This window comes from Protomyctophum parallelum (genome assembly GCF_964188405.1).
Source record: "Protomyctophum parallelum genome assembly, chromosome: 14".
Lineage (NCBI taxonomy): Eukaryota > Metazoa > Chordata > Actinopteri > Myctophiformes > Myctophidae > Protomyctophum > Protomyctophum parallelum.
The window spans coordinates 42,174,052-42,193,363 of NC_139709.1; the positions used below are offsets into that span (position 1 = coordinate 42,174,052).

General features: G+C 42.3%; 1 protein-coding gene across 6 annotated transcripts in view; it reads right to left on the reverse strand.

Annotated features, from left to right (window-relative positions):
- Positions 1 to 18,678, reverse strand: part of ptprfb (protein tyrosine phosphatase receptor type Fb) — a 197,943-nt gene extending 179,265 nt beyond the window's left edge. For all 6 annotated transcript variants that reach the window (XM_083783083.1, XM_083783084.1, XM_083783087.1 and 3 more), the window contains exon 1: positions 18,138 to 18,678. The gene's annotated coding sequence lies outside the window, so the exon portion shown is untranslated. The remainder of the gene's footprint in view (positions 1 to 18,137) is intronic.
- Between the last annotated feature and the right edge of the window lie 634 nt (positions 18,679 to 19,312).

A 19,312-nucleotide genomic window follows, 5' to 3' on the forward strand; every position in this document is an offset into this window, starting at 1 on the left:
AATCAATTTGTCAGATCTGTATGGTAGAGTATGTTAATACAATATAACTTATACAGTAGTGGTTGTATTTGGTCTCCCTGCTCCGGAGGGATGTTTAGATTGTGTGTCTGGTTTGACACAACAAGTGGTACTACTGCTTGAAGGTCCGTCTCTATTCCCTCAAGAGAACATTTAAGCACTTCTCTAGTGTCTAGCAATATTATATACCCTTAATATTTATATTTTCATATACAAGAGATAGTCTGGCTCGAATAGTGAATAGAAAACATCATGCTGCTTTTTGTGAAGGCTGATGGGAGTCTATGCCAAGAGACCACACAGTGCGGTATGTAAGAATTAATTGTAGCCTAACAAGGACAAGGATTGCTGTTTGTATGGCTTGTTTTCTTACAGCTAGGGCCAGAGTGCCATCATTCTGTTTGTGCTGCATTGTTTGACCGCCAGGATGAATTAATCTATCTATGCCAATGTTTTATCGCGCGCAACCCTAATTTTGAAGAGCCAAATATCCGTAACCGGATGTTACAATGACAACATGCTGTGTGTGGTGCCTTGACCGGTTGTTGTTCTCTCCGTCGGTGGTGAAAAAACCCGACCACGAGTATCACAGCGCCTGCTGTTGGCCGTTGAAAAACCTTGTTTTCACCAGAAACGACATTCATTGTGGTGGTGTGAATGTGTGTTACACTACAGTATGTTCATGTTATGCAATGTCTATTGTAGTGATGCACCGAATATTCGGCCGCAGAAAATATTCGGCAGAAAATGGCAAAAAAAAGCATTTTCAGCCTATTCGGTTTCGGCCCAAATAGGCAGAAAATATATCACCGAATAGTGTATGCAATTAATGCATTCAAAAGAGGTGAATAGTGATTATTTTTCATAACCATTTCTTTTGCCATAAATCAGGTAGCTTTAAGGTATGGCCATGACAGCAATGGTAGGAATATATATATATATATATATATATATTATATATCTTTTTCATATTCATATTCGGTATTCGGTTTTCGGCCAACTGTTTCCTATATTCGGTATTCGGTTTTGGCCAAGAATTTCCCTTTCGGTGCATCCCTAGTCTATTGTGTCTGAGAACACAAAACCACGTACGGAAAGAAGCTGCATCTGTATTATATGCTGAAGACGGAAATAAGCTTTCATCCAAGCTACATAATGATATGTTATATTTATTACAACATGCAGGCAGGCAAATTAATTCCCCCTAATCTTACTGAAACCACAATATTACCTCAAAATCGCAATATTATATTACTTTCTTTCTGCAGTTCGGAATATTCCATAATGTTATAGCTCTGCTTCACTGCCTAACCTTGAAAATTACTTATTTTGTTTGGTAATGTTGTGCAACCAAGTCTTATAATTTATATTATCATAGTCCATATATAGAGTCTAGAACAACTTTTCATTGAGGTCACTGGATTTCCATTCCAGTGAAGGAAGGATCTGGGGCATGCATCCTATACAGTAGTTGAATACAGTAGGAGAATGGACTGGAGTAGTAGAAACATTAGGTCCAACAACTTGAGCTTATTTCCAGTAGAACACTTTTCCCTTCACATTGCAAGTATTTTATTCAGACAAAAGGCTATTAGGACACTAGTGAGAATTGGCTGATGGGTAGTCTACTTAATGAGAGGAGGTATTATTTATGCAATATGACATAAGTGAAATGGTAAAGCAGTTTGAGGTGAATATCACCTTGAAACTGACCATGATACTGACAGCCAACTGATGGGACCAGCTCTGTGTAATCTGTCTATCTGGAGCCCACTCGGCTCACTGGTCACAATACAAACAAACCAAATGCAAACCTTTTGCTTTTTCTGTGAAAATAGCTGTTTTTAATCAAAAACTGGTTTGGGGAGTTGTGTATTGCACAAACCAACATCATAGGAAATTGTGAAGTTAAACAAGGAAAAGCCGAAATGTACCACATCCAAGCAGAATGGGAGGAAGACTTTTCTTTCCACCATGTCCCATTTGAAATGTATTGGCCTTATATGTAACGATCATTGAAAGAAAACACATGGAAAGGAACAGTGCAAATGTGCATTTTCACCAGGATGGTGTTCACAAAAATGACAGGGAAAAGGGAACTATTGGCAATGTTTAATACCAATTAGGGATGCACCGATCCGGCTTTTTGGCATTCGATACCGATTTCGATACATGGGGGTCCAGTATCTGCCGATACAGAGTACCGATCCGATACCCCCCACAAAGAAACGTAATAACCTATTAAGCTGTATGCCTCACTGTGTGGAGTCTGGAATCATTATTTTGTGTAAGGCAACATCAAGGCTTGACTTAAACATTACTTTCCCAACTTTGTAAAACAAAATGTAACAAACACAGATATAAATGCACCGAATTATTTATTAAATAACTGTGCAACAATTAGACCAGGTTAATGTGTGCGCAGGCTAGCCTGGCTGCATTCCACATGTTATACTATCAATACTACACTGCTGTGTCACAGAGGAGGTAGAGTTGTTTTCATACTGTAATTACACATAATTATCGGATCGGATCGGATAATGGATCGGCCACCGATCCGATACCCGATCTAGAATTTTAGCCTGGATCGGCGCCGATCTCCGATACGAGTATCGGATCGGTGCATCCCTAATACCAATGAAAGAACACATACAGGGATGTGGTGAGGACCTTTCTCAGATATTAAAAAACGTTGTTGACTAAACCCAGCTCCCTATGTCACCACCGATTGTGGGCTGATGAATTTCCTGACTTAATTAACAAACAGCATAATGAAAGGAAGGGACCCCTCCTAAATCTATTGAAATATATTACTCTGTGCAGGTGGCTGTGGCTGTGTGTGTGTGTGTGTGTGTGTGTGTGTGTGTGTGTGTGTGTGTGTGTGTGTGTGTGTGTGTGTGTGTGTGTGTGTGTGTGTGTGTGTGCGTTCGTGCGTGCGTGTGTGCGTGCGTGCGTGCGACTATGTGTGTGCGACTGCGAATTTGGAACACTGTTTGATGCCTGTTGTTTTAGAATCATTGCCAGTACTGTAATCTTAAGACCACGACAGTCCGTTTTTGCCTTGCGGAGGGGAGTCAAACACACACAAAACGCAAGGTTATTTTCAGTCCTTACAGAGTCCCTGCGTGAGTTGCATCGGTCTATAATGTGCAATCAACTAATGATCCACTAGATGGCAGCTATGACAGATTAGATTGTACAAAAAGTACTGACACAAGTGCCATTTTATTTGCAACTGTATATGAGTTTTACACAATATCATCATACTTGAGTCACATAATTGAATTGATCACACTGCCTGTGCTGGCCAATCTACAAGCTCACACACAACGACTTGCAAGCTTGAAACTTGTTTATTGTCTCCACCAGGCCGAAGGCATGGGGAGAGTATGTTTTGCACTCCGTCCGTGTGTGTCCGTCCGTCCGTGTGTATTAGAGATGCAACGATACTGATTTTTCAATTCCGATCCGATCCGATATATTCATTTTGAAATTTCCCGATATCCGATATTTGCCGATCCGATATTTGCTGTAGGTTACATAGCAAAACAAATAAATACAAAAAAATTCAAAGAGGGGATGTTTATGGTTAAGTGTTTAACCTGTAAACCTTAAGGGAATGGCAACCTGTTAATTAATACTATGGATTATTATTATGTGCAAAGGACCAAAGGTACATTTTTACCCCTAAAGTGATGCCTTCATGTAACCTGTTAATTAATTCTATGGTTTATTAATAATAATAATAATAATAATAATAATAATAATAGTAATTATTATTATTGCTATATACACGTGGTACCTTTTTTACCCCTAATGCGATGCCGGGAATCAGCTGTGCTATCATGTGACAAAAGCCTTGAGCCTTACCGACAGAACTCGGGGAGAAAAAAAATACCTCAGGACGTTTGTTATTGCGCTGGTGTTGTGTTTATGCTACTTTTTTGTTTTGTTTGCAAACTTCTTTGTCTTAAGAATTGCACTACACTTACAATCTGAATCAGTGTTTGAGCTTCTGACAACAATGTCATGGTTTGATAACTGAGCCAATTATATAAAGACGGATTTTACCGCGACGACGACGCGCTTATTCTTCATCATCATCATCATCGTCGTCACAGCAGCATTTTTTTCAATGGCAATAATAAAGATACAAAGATTGAATCACATAGCGCTAAACAGCATGTGTGTGCAGTAAATATATAGCAGAAGAATGGATTACAAGAGCAATCTCATCAACAACAATGTCAGAACGCAGCTATAGATGATAGGCTCCACCACTCAACTGAACTGCAGTGACGTGACTGATCAGTGCGACGACGGGTAAACTTTATACTTTTATTACTGTTAAGTCTGTATTAAAGTGATTCCATTCTCTTGCATATTGCACCTTAGTGGGGCATTTTTCTATAGTCTGTTTGCATACTGGAGGTTGGATTCGCTCACTGCACTGTCTGTGCAGGACGGACTGTAAACATTAAACACGTGTCCCCCTCCTGTATCGGAGCGTGTATCTGTGGCATCAAATCCGATCTCCGATACATTAATTAAGCTGGATCGGAGGCCGATACCGATATAATATCGGATCGGTTGCATCTCTATTCTCTAGTGTGTATGTGTGTGTGTCCGTCCGTTCGTCTATGTACAGCTAATCTCCGGCACCGTTAACCCGGTCGATGCCAAACCCTGCACACACACTCCCTGGATGCCAACGATGAACGGCCTGTTATAGCGCCACTAGGAGGCTGACTTTTGTAAAACTTTTTTTTTTATATTACTCCTCCATATTCTGTCCAAAACTCCTGCAAATTGTTACACAGTATCTCTATAGTCATGTGCTCAAGACAGATCTGTCCAATATTTCATATTCCATCCTGATTGGCTAACATTGTTATTTGTTAACACTTTCCGTTTTGAACAAAAAGCCTCAAATCATGAACACAGCGTGCAATTCACCTTTAGCTAAGCCCGCCCTCTCCCACTTAGACACTCCCACTTAGACACTTTCCAGCCGGGCTTATTCATTCCCATTAAAATATCATGGATTTTACACATTAAAAATACTGGTTCATTTTTGGAACCAGATCTTCAAAATCTCTTCCAAATCCGTCAACAAAGCCTGCCATATGCACTGGAAAAATATGTGTGTGACATTTAGTTTTTAAAACAATGTTTTATAGGAAAACTATTGGTGGAGACGTTTGTCTAACCCATGTTATGATTAGCTGTGATTGGACCAAAGCAGTTTGGGGAGGTGTTAAGCTATAGGTCAATTTACGTGAAATCTTTCACAGACGTACCTACTAGGCAGAGGAATATATCCCACCGTTTTCACATTGGCCTGTTATACGCTAACCTGACGCTGCCAGATCCAAGAAGCTTGCTACACAAATTTGTTTCACAGCTTATTGGGATCTGGGATCGCGGAAGCAAATTCGATGACGGGGCTGTTCCTTTTTTTCAAGATACTTGGTAGATGATTGGATGGGACCGTCTGTCTATCACCGTGTGGGCGTGCAAACACAACCAATCATATTGACGTGTCTATATAGCTTCACGTCCGGTTTCGCACATATCCCGCCCTTAGCTCACGCTGATTGGTCTGGTACGGAACGGATTTTTGTCAGCTCAACTGCCTGAGAGATCCCAGATGATTGCTGTGTTGGGGAACATGGTTACCCAATACCGCCCTCATCTGGCAGCGTCAGGTTAGTTATACGCCACCAACAGGTGGATTTTTGTGCAAAACACATTTCTGGAACAAAATGCCTCAAATCAGACTAGTTTACAATCACTAACGGATAATTACAGCCTAAGACTTGCTTCAAAATTGCCCCACCCCCCACCACACATTCATACATTCACACACACACACACACACACACGCACACACATACAGTCAGTCACACACTCATACATTCAGTCTCGCGCACGCACGCACGCACACACACACTTTTTTTCCCTCAGCATTCTCAAAGGGACAAATAATTATCTCTAGCTTTGTCTTTTTTTCTGTCACAAAGCTGCTGGCGACAAATAACTTACAAGTATTCTCACTAAATCTTTTCATCTATCTGTTAGACCAAACAGTGTGGGAACAGCACCCTCTTACAGCCAGGACTTCTTTCATCCTGAATTCCTGCTTTACCTTCATCTGAGTCACCTGCCTTCAATTGGTGTCATGTGTCTCTGGCTTTAATTGAATCACAACATTTAACAACATTCCAGACACAACTTGCCAATGAATCCAGTTCCCAGCAGGGGATTCAAGTCGAGTCAGGCAATAGGAAGAATTGGATCGTAGCCTACATGACGTTTTGATCAAAATATAGTTGCAACATGCAATACAAAATCATTGTATCTGTGTGGCTTTCACAATAAACGATTGATAGCCGACTAGGCATCACACAAGATGCGATCCAGACCCTAAACATATAGGCTACATCATTTGTTTTTTATTCCAATTAATTTTGACATCTCACGCACGTGCAGGATGCCGTGATACAAGCACGAGACCGTTCACACCACACACACAGGAATAGCCAGGCTACACAGGGAGAAATGTTTGCGATAGCCTACAACTATAACTTGTCGACACGCATGCGACACACACGCATGTCGGGAAGGCGTCGGTGAGCGCTTTTATCGGCGCTATATCTTCTCGCAGAGCCTTTCACACACAGGGAGCAAAACCTCGGCGATCAAAGCCCGATCTTGTGTCAGACCGGGAGTTTTGTCGGCGAGTGCCAAAAATGGTCCCCGACAGCAAAATCGGAGCAAATATCGTGCAGTGTGTACGAGCCATTAGCAGGGTCCAGACTCCTGAATGGAAATGCAATTTCAAGTGGGAGTAGTGGTTATCTCCGACGTCATTGGTCAGGAGTGGATAGAGTGGATCATATAATTCATCATCAATTTGGGAGATCTAAAGGTCAGAGGTCCTTTGACGAATCACTGAGCTTCAGTTCTTGACCGTATGTAAACCATTAGTGGGTGACTTCAAAATAATATGTCTAATTCTTTGAAGTGCAATAAAGTGTAGAAGTAGAACATATTTTATCCTCAGGGGGATTCCACAGAAGTGATAGTAGACGACTCGCAAAAAGCATTACAAAGGCTAAAGGTCCAAACGGTCAGAGATTAACGCAGAAGTTGTCGCCTGGATCAACGACAGGTCTGCTCAAGAGGGCCGCGACAACGCAAGCGTAAAAAAGCTTTAAAAAAAGCTCCCCCTCTCCTCTCTCTCTCTCTCATTAGCAGGCTATAGAGCGTCGCAGTCCCTCCCCCTTTCAGAAGGACGAGTGGCCCAGGAAATTATTCTCCATTCATTTTCTCCATAGGCTTTTCAAAACGTATTTATTTAAAGACCTTTTAAGCGTCGTACGAAGCCAACTCTTGTCGTGACAAATCATGACAACACACACAATATTTTGGACCAAACAAATAATTACAAAGAAGAAAAACAACAAAAAATGTGTTGTAACCTCCCGTTTTTTCTACTTTCTAATTATTTGTTTGGCCCGAATTTTTTTTTTTGTTGTCATGATTGGTCACGACAAGAGTCAGCTTTGTCCGCGGTGTAAACGTCTTTAAATAAATACTTTCTGAAAAGCCTATGGGAAAAATTAATTGGGATTCATTTCCTGGGCCACTCGTTCTGAAAGGGGACTGTGACGCTCTATAGTGCAGCACTAATACTATCTCTCTCTCTCTCCGTTTCTGGCAAACAGCGCCCCTACTGGTACTCAGTCATACATACATAGGTGAACACATAAGTGAACACGGACATTGCTGGTTGTAGGAGTGGGTGCACCACTAAAAAACATTAAAAGTCCATAGACTTGGCTTCCACTCTATGTTCGTTAAAAGTTCTCTAAACAAACATTAAAAGACTTTGGAGAGGCTTTTTAGAAATATGTTTATTAAATTTGGCCTTTATGTCAAAATAATTACAATTACTATGTCTGAGTATCAAGCAGGTATACTAAATGAAATGACATGCTCTGATATCACTGGCAAGCCATTCTACAATTAGCCTATTAATTACAGAGACAAAAACCACAATACATGATTATTCATAATAAGCGGCGCAGCCATGCTGTTCTTTATTCCCTGTCTATTCATTCCTTGCTTGACCATAACCCCTTTTGTCACACGCTGTCAACACTAATGGACTGTCATGGAACGGTGGCCCTGTCAGGGGGAAGACAGAGGGTGTTCTGGGAGCCTGAGCTGTAGTGGACCCCTGTGGAGGCAGAGCTGTCATCTGCGCCCGTCTCTGGCAACGAACCCCGCCACCCACTCCCTAAAAATCTCCTCCATCTGCCTCATCAGCGGGGCAGGGGCGAGTGCAAGCAATGCTGCCAGTCACTTTTAGCTTTCTTTCAGTGCATCTACAATCGTCAGTCGTCATCCCGTAACTCATGAAATTGAGTAACAGGAATTAAGGCCATATTGGGTATATAATGGGTATTGGTAAGACAAACACAATTCGTGTGACATCATGATCGTCAGTGAGTGGACAGAGAAACGGTTAAGGTGTTGCTGCTGTTTGCCTCTGCAGGGCAGAGCAGGTCTAGTAGTCCACAATCAACACATCAAGTCAGTAACTGGACATATTGTTCCTATAGGCTAAAAGCACTGGCTCGACAAAGTAGTACAGGTACCGTGAAGCCAGCCTAATGGGCAGTTCCACTTTCTGCACCTGAGTTCCTCGTGCTCTGACTGTCAATGGGCCTGTAGAACAGTGATTTGTAACAGAGCCATGGTAATGGCTTGGACAGAGACTCCCTTGAGGGAAGGAACTGAAAGAGGAAGAAAAAAGACAGAGAAAAGCTGTAGTGCTGTTATCTGTCAGACGAGATGCAACGTGTGAGCTGAGAACAACATCATCAAGCCACACAAGACCGTATCTGACATACAATACGAAGACAACATATTTTCTGCATATAGCATTGTAATTGTTGTTTTCACCTTTGCAATTGCCAAGATTGTCTTTGCAATCTGCGTAGGTTTAATTGTGCAAAAAAGATAAAAGACCAGAAAAAACTAACATGGCTGATATTCTCCATGGACAGATGCACTAGCGACCACCATGTGCCTGCATGCCCTGCTGGCATTAAATCATTCTCTTGCAATGCAGCAATCCGCGCCGTGCTGTATTGTTCACCGCACCCAATGTTTAATCTACATAACCGACATGAATTTGTCACAGATTCTCCTCTTTGAAGCATGGTGGTGTATCGTGTGACATTTAAGTCCGCCCTGATAAGACTGTCTGCCGTTTGACCTTCACATGATCATCTGCATCAGTGTGGGCGCGCAGCCTTTCATCTGTGTGTGGGTGTGTGTGTGTGTGTGTGTGTGTGTGTGTGTGTGTGTTGTGTGTGTGTTACGCTTGTGCGTGCATCCATGTGCTCCTGTGTGTGTTCTAATTAGAAGAGACCCCAGAATAGAATAGAGTTGACAATGACAAGCAAAACAAATGACACCGGCCAGTGAGCCGTTGCTCCATTTGTCCCCAACCGGGGCTGTCTGAAATGAAAGAGCACGTCATCCACTCACTTCTGCTGACAGGGCAAAAACACAGCCGGGGCGGTGAGCCCTGACACGCGCGTTGCACCTTCCTGTTGTTTCCTTGTACAACATCAGGGGGTAACCTTACCATCCACTAAAAAGGTAACAGGTTTCACCATGCGAGCACAAGTGGTGGTTGGATGAAACCCACCCCGTGCCTGCACCGTTCAATGCGGGAGTGCTTGCCTTTTACACAATTCAATACAGTACAAAGAGAAAATACAAAAAAACCTCTTTGTTTTAGATGATAAAACAAGGCTTGGGGAAAGTGAAACAATGTACTTTTTGTGCATTTGCCCAACGAAAGTTTTAATTAGATACCATGCGTGGTAAGAATGCAAAGCCATCTGGGACCCATCTGAGATGGTAAAAAGGCAGATGAATAGAGTTTCTACATCTGACTACAGGCTTTGCCTTGCATACTAATGACGAGCTAACTGATGTGTGTAGAATATCATAGTCAGGTTAGCCTACATTTCTCGCCGTGGTAAAGCTATTCTGTGGCCCAAAAGAAACGTAATGCCATTTGGCAGGGACTGAATTTGGGCTAAGTGCCAGTTGGTGTAAAGTTGAGGATACATTGAGGGTGTGGTGCCTTCAAGAGAGAATTGTGAATTGGTGCCAGCTAAGCTTATTAAAAAATAATGGCTGGTGCCTGGGTGGACATATTCATTCAGGACTGCAGTCTTTAGTCTTTTGACTATATTTTGCAATGACTTCGTTTGTTTTTTCAATGGCACAAATTATTTTTAAGAATAATATTTTTACCTAATTTTAGCTTCCGTCGCTAGCCACCACTAGCATTCATGGCAGAAACAGCCAAAATCCTCTGTTCACGTTCACGCCAAAATCCTCTGTTCACGTCCATGCGGTCTTTAGTGACTTTAGTGGCTCATAATGGGATAAAGTATGATGTTCGGAGCTTAATAAAACATCAAGGTCGCGCTAACCATAACAATGATCCGATCGTCAGAACACAGCTGTGACCATGGCACGGAATGGCCGATTTTTACTTCCGGTTCAAACGACAGACAACAAAGCTCTTATCTGTTTTTGTCATACATTTCACCTACCTGCCGTTCAAGGTGTTAATTTGTTGCACTCATGTGATTTGTATGTTTTGTCATTATTGTCTAATCTACAGCTTCTCATTCTCAGAGCCATATTTTCTCCCTCCACAGTATGGAACTGTGTATGCAGCATTGTAAATCTAATCCAGCTGCCAAGTTATAACCGTATGCATGCCAAAAAGCATGATACAGATAACCTATTCAAACCGTCAAGAAGGCCATTTCCTGCGAAATAGTTTAGATTTGACTGCAGACTGATAAACAAAGTAGGCCTACAACTTTCCAACCTTGACAAAATACAACACAAACTTTACACAGCTCATTAACACTGCCAAAGACTACCAGCTAATCATATATATATATTATATATATGATGTTTTATTATTGTAGAAATATTTTTGTTAAATGTTTGTGCAAACACATATTTTGCTACCTGTTTGCAAAGGCAATCTGGAGGCGTGCCACGTTTGTATGTCCTGTGTGCACAATCAGGTACAGCAAGCTATGGCTGATTTCATGGACTCATGTCTTGTTAAAGCACTGCCCTGTGTTATTGTCAGATATAATGCCAAAATTAATCTATTCGCTTTGCTGGATAGTTAGCATAATGTGAACACATTGCATTGGAATGCGTTGAGATTATTTTGGAAAAATTGTTCTTGGAAAATGTTCACCTCTAATGACATGTCAAAAATAGGGACGCAGAGTTGAAAGTGGTTCAAATTGACACAGAGCTGAGATTGATGCAAACAAAAGTCAGGCATCAATGGGTTAATTATAGTAACCCTGATGATATTGGCTCCAGCACATTAAGGGGATAGTTATTTTGCAATAAATCTTTAACTAGTACTGATAAAAACAAGTAGTAAGGGAAACCTATGAAAATCTGGGAACTAAATCGTTACCAAGAAATTTCTTTACCAGTGTGTTCATAAAGGTGTCTAATAACATGTATTAAAAGTTTGAAATTCAACTCCCGTGGGAAACCGTGGGATTTGATTGCTAACATTTATTTTTCATTACAACCACTCCTTCGTGGGAAAACTGCCACGCCCACCTTTGCATTTACATATAAAGTTAAATTATTCAGAAAAAGGCCTTCTATAAGGAGGCATTTTGGGGTAAAAGTGGGGCATATTATCTTTCTTAGGCCCAGATTAGCAAGGAGTTCTCTTTTTGGCTTGCCAACTAGTAATAGCAGCTTACAACACACGGAGTCATGCAGACTTAATTTATATGAATATTACTTATACAACAACAAGGCCTCAAGGATTTTGACTCCGGTTCTCCAGAAAAAGGGTGAAAAAAACCGAACAATAGTACAGTACCGTATGTGCAAAACAGCTTATGTTTTCTTTCTAGGCTTTCTGAGTGTACGCACACGTGTGTGTGTGTGTGTGGGGGGGGGGGGGGGGGGGATCATTCAGCAAAAATGAAAACCAGACTTATGATTAACCTACAATTTGACCTTTCACTGCCATCACTGGTTTAACTGGGAGGCGTTAACATAATCTTTAAAAGAAAAGTGTGGAAAAAAAATCACACATAAAAGATGGCTAAAAATAGGCCACTGGGAGTGGCTCAGGCCATTTTTGGATCCTGTGTCTGTTTCCACTTACCCCAAATACAGGGATACCCTGTAAAACATCAGTGTAAATGGTTTATAATGCCACCAGTGGACTCTGAAATGTGAGAGCTGGTTTCAATCAGCAGTCAAATTGCTCCTGCATTACCCTCGTCGACAGTGTACTAAATCACCCCTCCCTCTGCGCTGCCGACATTAAGAAACAGGCATTGTTAAAAATCCACCATGCGTGTTACTGAGAGCGCCTTGTCTTTAAGTGGGGATGGGATGCTGAATAGGCCAATAGCAGCTGCCTAAGGCATCCTACTTGACAAACTAAGTGAGATGTATTATATTCAGAACTGAATGGAAAAACATAATGTCTTCAACTAGCGTATATGTGTGTCAGTTCTTTCTTTCAAGCAGTGTCCTCTATCCGATGGATGTGGCCTTCAGTAGCTTACCCAATCTGCAGCCTTTGATTCAAACTTTGGTTAAAGTCTGGCCTCTTTAGTCTTTATCTGCCATGCCCCAGAGCGCCATCGTTCAAAACAGTTTGCCCGATTAAATAAAATAGTTCTGGGCTCCTCTGTGCCAACGCCCTGACAGTGGGCCAGCAAGGCGTCTCGGAGCACTTATAATCCCTCATAAAGCCCAGAAACGTTGATCCCGCCCACCACAGACCAACACACTATGGGCAAAACCTCTCATTAGAACTCCAGGGCCCTGAAATTACCCAGATTTTGCCCATATGGAAACCATGAGAAAGCATCAGCTGGGAGAGGTTTGTGCCGAGTGGTTTTTTCAACGTGTGGCCACAGAGGGCTGAGGCTCTTTAACAGTGCCAATCACCCTGCCAGGGAGCAACCAGCAAATGAGGAAGCTAAGGCAGATGCTCTGGCTGACAGCCCCAGCCTGGGCTTCCTAGGAAATACCCTACACAGACACGTATGCAACTATGCAAACACATATAGATCCGTGTGGAGACTAATGGACCAGCCTCTGTCGCTGTTACATTGTAAAGTCCTCACTGTTAATTTAACTCTCAGAAATAATTAACCACATCAACGCTATTGTCCTCATTGGGCATGTCATAATAGGCGAACAAACATTATGTAAAAATACAGATCTATAAGCTCACAACATGTCACGTAATCAGTGTCGAGATTTCGTGCCAAGTCAACTAGCGGTATATAGGATTTACATGGTTAATGCTATTTGGTTACATTTGTACACTCTTTGAGTTACAATTACAAATAAATAAATTCGGCTAAAGGTATCGGCACACAATATTCTTTGAACACTGGCCAATCCAGGGCTCCGTAGTTGTGCTGATGCATTTTTCAGATGTATCGCGTCCAGGACTAACACTGAAGATTTCACTGTGTAGTGTCTACTCACTGAAGATTTCACTGTGTACTCACTGAGCCATTTTAGAACTTTAGAACTAGAAGTGGTGAGGAGAGGGTGATGGACATGGCCTGCTGCACACAAACACATCATGTTGAAATTAAGCCAATCAGAAAATGGCTTGACATACCTAGACTGATACCCATCTGCTCTTTGTATATTGGACTGAAAAAAATATTGACAAGCTGACAACAGTAATATTGGAGGGGGGGGGGGGGGTTGACCTTTAAAAGAATTGCTCCACGTTGACTTTGATGGAATTTGACTGCCATAACAGTGGATTAGAATTATTTTTCTAATATTTTTGTCATAGTAATGCAGAAGGCCAGGGTGGTATTTCTGATTTTTCAAACCATGGAAATATTTTTTGTCATAGTAATGCAGAAGGCCAGGGTGGTATCTCTGTATCCTCTCTTGCTCATTCAAGAGTACAACGAAACAGGTGAGAGGGTCAATCGATCGATTTGCACGGAGCAATGGAGGAAGCAATCCAAATCCCAATCGTCCACTTGGCTTACTTTTGGCTATGGCACGTCTGTTCAACCATGACTATGAGGGCAGGAACCAGAGTCCACTGGGATACAGACTAAGCTCAGCTAGACAAAACAGAGCCACTAAGAAAGTTACAAGTAAGCTAGTGAGCCTGGTATTGTTAAGGCTCATACATAGTCTGGATTTACGGTGGTGGGGTGACCACCGAACTACAACATGACGTCACGAGCCGCAGTGAAGAGCAAACCACCACCACCGCTCCAGCCCTTCTCTCTGTTTTTACTCACCACCGCTCAACGTTATTTCAGCTCCGGTGGTCAGCTCACCACCGGAGCGGTGGTCACCTCACCACCGAAAATCCAGACTATGAATAGGCCTTTAGTCTCAACAATAGCCATTAAGATATCATAGTCTGGATTCTGAGGCCATACATGAAGCAAATTCAAGCTTAATTAACATCAAACAACGCTACAGGTGAAACAACAAAGAAAAGACAGTTAATTAATGGTAGCTGTAGTGTGTTTCTGCAGGAGGTTGGGGATTGCATGTATAGCTAGCTAGGGAAATACCCTGGCAAATGACTGCACCATTTCCCCTCATTGTATTCAAAAACATGCCCAACGGAGAGATTGGCTAGACTGCTGACCCTCTTGGCGAGTGAGAAAAGATGACAGGGAGGAGGAGATGCATTCTGGGACATTCAGTCCTCCCTTGGGAACAGTGTGGATTAAGTGGAATAAGTCATACTCATTATAGCCTGAACAATTTCACTGACTTCAACTGGCTCAGGTCTAAAATACCGCTGATGAATTGAAAATTTATTTCATTTAATTTTCTTCTTAACTGAATGAATTATAACTGTTATCTGCCTATTCAGTAAAGGTCCCAAACATAAACAGATCTAGCATGGAAATGTCCTGCATCTTCAGTAACAAATGTGACCTTTAACAATAACATGCATGGGTTTAAGTCAGAGATCAAATGTGTAGCCTACAACAACAAAGAAAAAAGCAAAGATGCAGAAAATAGGTGAGGTAGAAATGTTTTGGCCCAATTCCAGAGAGCACCAGGAGAGAGCATCACCTAGTGCCTAATGTAATGAAATGAAACACATGGCTTCTGCAACAGAATAAGCACCCATATTCTAATTACAGTATTCTACACATTGAGGTAAACCATACATGGGCAACTGGCGGCCCCCAGCTTCACTTAATGTGGCCCTCAGGTTTATATCCAAATATTTGATATAGTATTTTCAGTCGTTACAATTCCAAACATGCAAAGTTGCAAACATGATTCGCTTTAATTACTTCGGTCTAAATTAGTAGCTTAATGAGTAGTATTAAACTGTTATTGACTCTCCACCAGGCCGAAGGCATGGGGAGAGTATGTTTTGCACTCCGTCCGTATGTGTGTCCGTCCGTGTGTGTGTGTCCGTCCGTTACCAGCTAATCTCCGGCACCGTTAACCCGATTGATGCCAAACTTTGCACACACACACACTCCCTAGATGCCAACGATGAACCTCTGCCCCAAATGAACGCAGCGTGCAATTTACGTGAAATCTTTCACGCACTTTCCTACTAGGCTGAGGAATATATCCCACCCTTTTCATATTGACCTGTTATAGTGCCACACTGCCACCAACAGGTGGATTTTTGAAAAACACATTTTTAGAACAAAATGACTCAAATCATCCAATTGCCATGTAAGAACAAATTACACACTTTTCACATTGGCCTATTATAGCGCCACCAGGAGGCCACAACCTGACATGGCCTGGTGGAGACCTGTGCCCTGGTGGAGACCTGTGCCACGAGGGGCACTTTTTCTAGTTCTATTTTTATGCCTAATGTATGTAGGTAATGTACATGTAATGTATTTAGTTCATAAAGTTAACATAACTATAATTAAAGGCATTTGAAATTAAATAGAAATGTTACTTTTCAGGATTCCAATTCAAAAATAGCAAAAACAAAATCAGGATTTCAATTAAAATAGCAAAAATAGCTGATCTACAAGCTCAAAACAAGCTACAAGCTCAAATCTGCAATTTTTTGATACGACAGTAATATGCAATGTGGCCCTCTGGAGTGAGTGTGGAACTATAGTGGCCCTGTCCATCATCAAAGGTGCCCACCACTGATGTAAATAATCTAAACACCTTACCCACTGACTGACACTTTTAGTAGGGAATTTATCAGAGGCCTTCTCGAACAATAGTAGTCTATAGAAATTAGAATACTGGATAATGTCTGGCAAAAGGGAAAACCTCAGTCATTTAATGGGCAACTAGTAAGAATGCGAATAAGGCGTGCAACCTTAACATGCAGTACGGAATTGCATAAAGCCTCTGATGCAATTCCAAGAAACTAATACTGTTCTCTGTCATTCCCGTTATAGTTTGGTTCACAGTTAGGGCTGTCCACAGTGCTGTGGACAATGGCTATATAATCTGTGTCATGTATGGACGGTGGGTGGTGGTGCCGGAGGGTTAGACTACCTCACAGTGTCACTCAACAGCACCCAGCAGAACTGGTCTCCAATCTGTTCTTTAAATAAACCCACAGAAGGCTGCAGCTGCACTGATGCAATGCTGAAAACCTCTCCCGAGATATAGCCTCAGTGAAGACACGCTCCCTGATTTTTAATCTTGTTAAAGCTTTACGTTATTCTATGTCAGGAAGCGGTGCAGTGTGACACAAAAACATATGTTAAAATTTTCATTCACTAATGGTTCACATTTTCAAAGCCTTGCCTTGTTTCAACTGCAGAAAACAGATTGGTGTGTGTGGTGTCGAACCTGTCTCTCTGCAGCCCTACTGCAGGGATAGTGATTTAGTGATGACACAAACATGACATGGGCCCACAGTGACACACACAGTGACACACACACACACACACACACACACACACACACACACACACACACACACACACACACACACACACACAGTCACACACACACACACACACACACCAGTTGATGTGATAGGTATCAATAAACAGTGAAAAACAATGGGGCCCTTGTCTTTATTAGGGGTGCTCAGGCAGTCACACACGCACTCCAGCTCACCCGAAACTAAGACTGACCTAGAGCTGCTGCTACTGCTACACTCACTGGAGGAATACAATTACATAATTACATTAGGCCAGTAAAATACACGCTATATCGTTATTATATACAGCAATTACAACAAATCCCATGACGAGCTTGTAGCGCCCACAAGCCCATACACATAACCACGGATCCTGACCAGACCAGACCACAGGGGCAGTACTTTTCACAGAGAATATTATAGCGGGTTTCCTCTGCTCTGCGGGAATAAAACGCTCCAGCCATAAGACCACTCAATATTGTTTTTAACAAAAATGTTTATGCATTCACTGCCCATGTTAATCCACCGTTTATGTGCACGTATCTAGAAAAGGGGGCGCTTTTCTTCCTACAGTAGAAGCTGTGCCTGCTTACTGTGACAGAAAACACCACGCTTTGCATTCATTTCAGTGTGACTACTTCTAGCAGGGTCTTGCTCTCATTTGCACATTAACAGTATTCAACAAACAGGCAACAAACTGCATGCGTGGCTGGCTGTGTGATGATGAGCTGAACAACCCATGCTGCTTTGGTCAGCCCATGAAATGCCCAGCGCTGACCCTTTTCTTCTTTATTTGTACACAATATTTAGACATGTGCAAAAGCATGCGCAAAAATCGCGTCGCTTCCCAAAGAGTTGTACTAAACGAGAAAACTAATTCCTTCTCATATTTCGGAGTATAGCACGACGCCGTGTCGCTTGCCGAAAAGAACAGTTCTTAAATCTACGAGCTTGTCGAGCTAGTCTTTGCGTATACCCCGTCGTCCGACGACGGTGACCGTATCATCCTTGTGTAAGTACCTTTTACGGTCGGCAGTTGTCTTGTCGGCAAGCGACACCGTCGTACTGCGGAGTGAACGCTTCAAGTTCAATGTGGGGACAGACAGACGGAGATAACGACATTACTTACTGAATCCCCGGCACTCCGTGGCCGCCGTTAGCATTTCTCTGCTCCTTCTTTCTCTCACGGCACTTCGTTTAGTAGTTCCGTCTTCGGCGTGCAGCGTGGGAAGAAAAATCCACTTTCAAATAAAAAATAAAAATAGTTCAAAACCCAACCCGACGAGACGAGAGAAAACGTAGGGGAACAAATAAAAGATACGAGTCCAGTCCTGTCCAGTGCGAGACGGAGGAGCACGCGGTAGGTAGGAGGTACAATCCCGGGTACTGTACGGTCGGGTACACTCACGGCCAGGCAGGGTCGTGTCTCTTCAACTACACAGTAGTTCTATTCCCGGCAGGCAGCTCCCGACTCTCGCTGGAAGGAAGGAACGGCTTTATTTTCTTGTTTGTTGCTGTTGTTGCCTGGTCTGTCTATCAGACGAGACAACTAAATATTTGTTGAGTCGATTTATTTTCCACCACGCTGTTCACAGTTTCTTTCGAACACACACACTCGCTCGCATATTACTCTCCCGGAGAGCGCTGTAGAAGCCAGGCAGGAGTTGGTTGGTTCCTCTCTCTCTCTCGCTCTCTCTCTCTCTTTCCCCAGTCACGCTTCTCCCGTTGCTCTGGCGCCCGCGCACACGCACGCACACACACATACACAGGTTGAGCACACTAGGATTTTCGGATTCGCTCGGCTACACTCGCCTCGGTTGTGTCCATTCATCACCCCGCAGTAACTTAATAACGTCCAAAATGCGAGCAATAAACTAATTAAGCTAAAAACCCTTGTTCTTTTTGCATACTTCTTTCTTTCACCTAATTGTTCAACATTTTGTCATCAGTTTTACTTTTATATGCAGACTGAATTGGGCCTATTTAGAGTGAAATGAACAGTGTATATAGCCCTACACAGACTACAGAGCAACTCGAAGTAATTATATTTCAGCTTTATATAGGCAGTTTACACACATTCTTTTTTAAACTGTGACAAAGGCTGTGAGATGATGAAGCCATGATGAAGTATGTGTACTGTCCCACCATGACATACAGAGTCTGTATATGTCATGGTGGGACAGTAGCCACAATTTGCAACTCTAGATTTTTTATAATGGGATGAATCTAGAGTTGCAATACCCTCCATTGACTCCCCACACATCCAATTTGCATTTGCGATCTGCTTGTCTTAAACTACGTTAA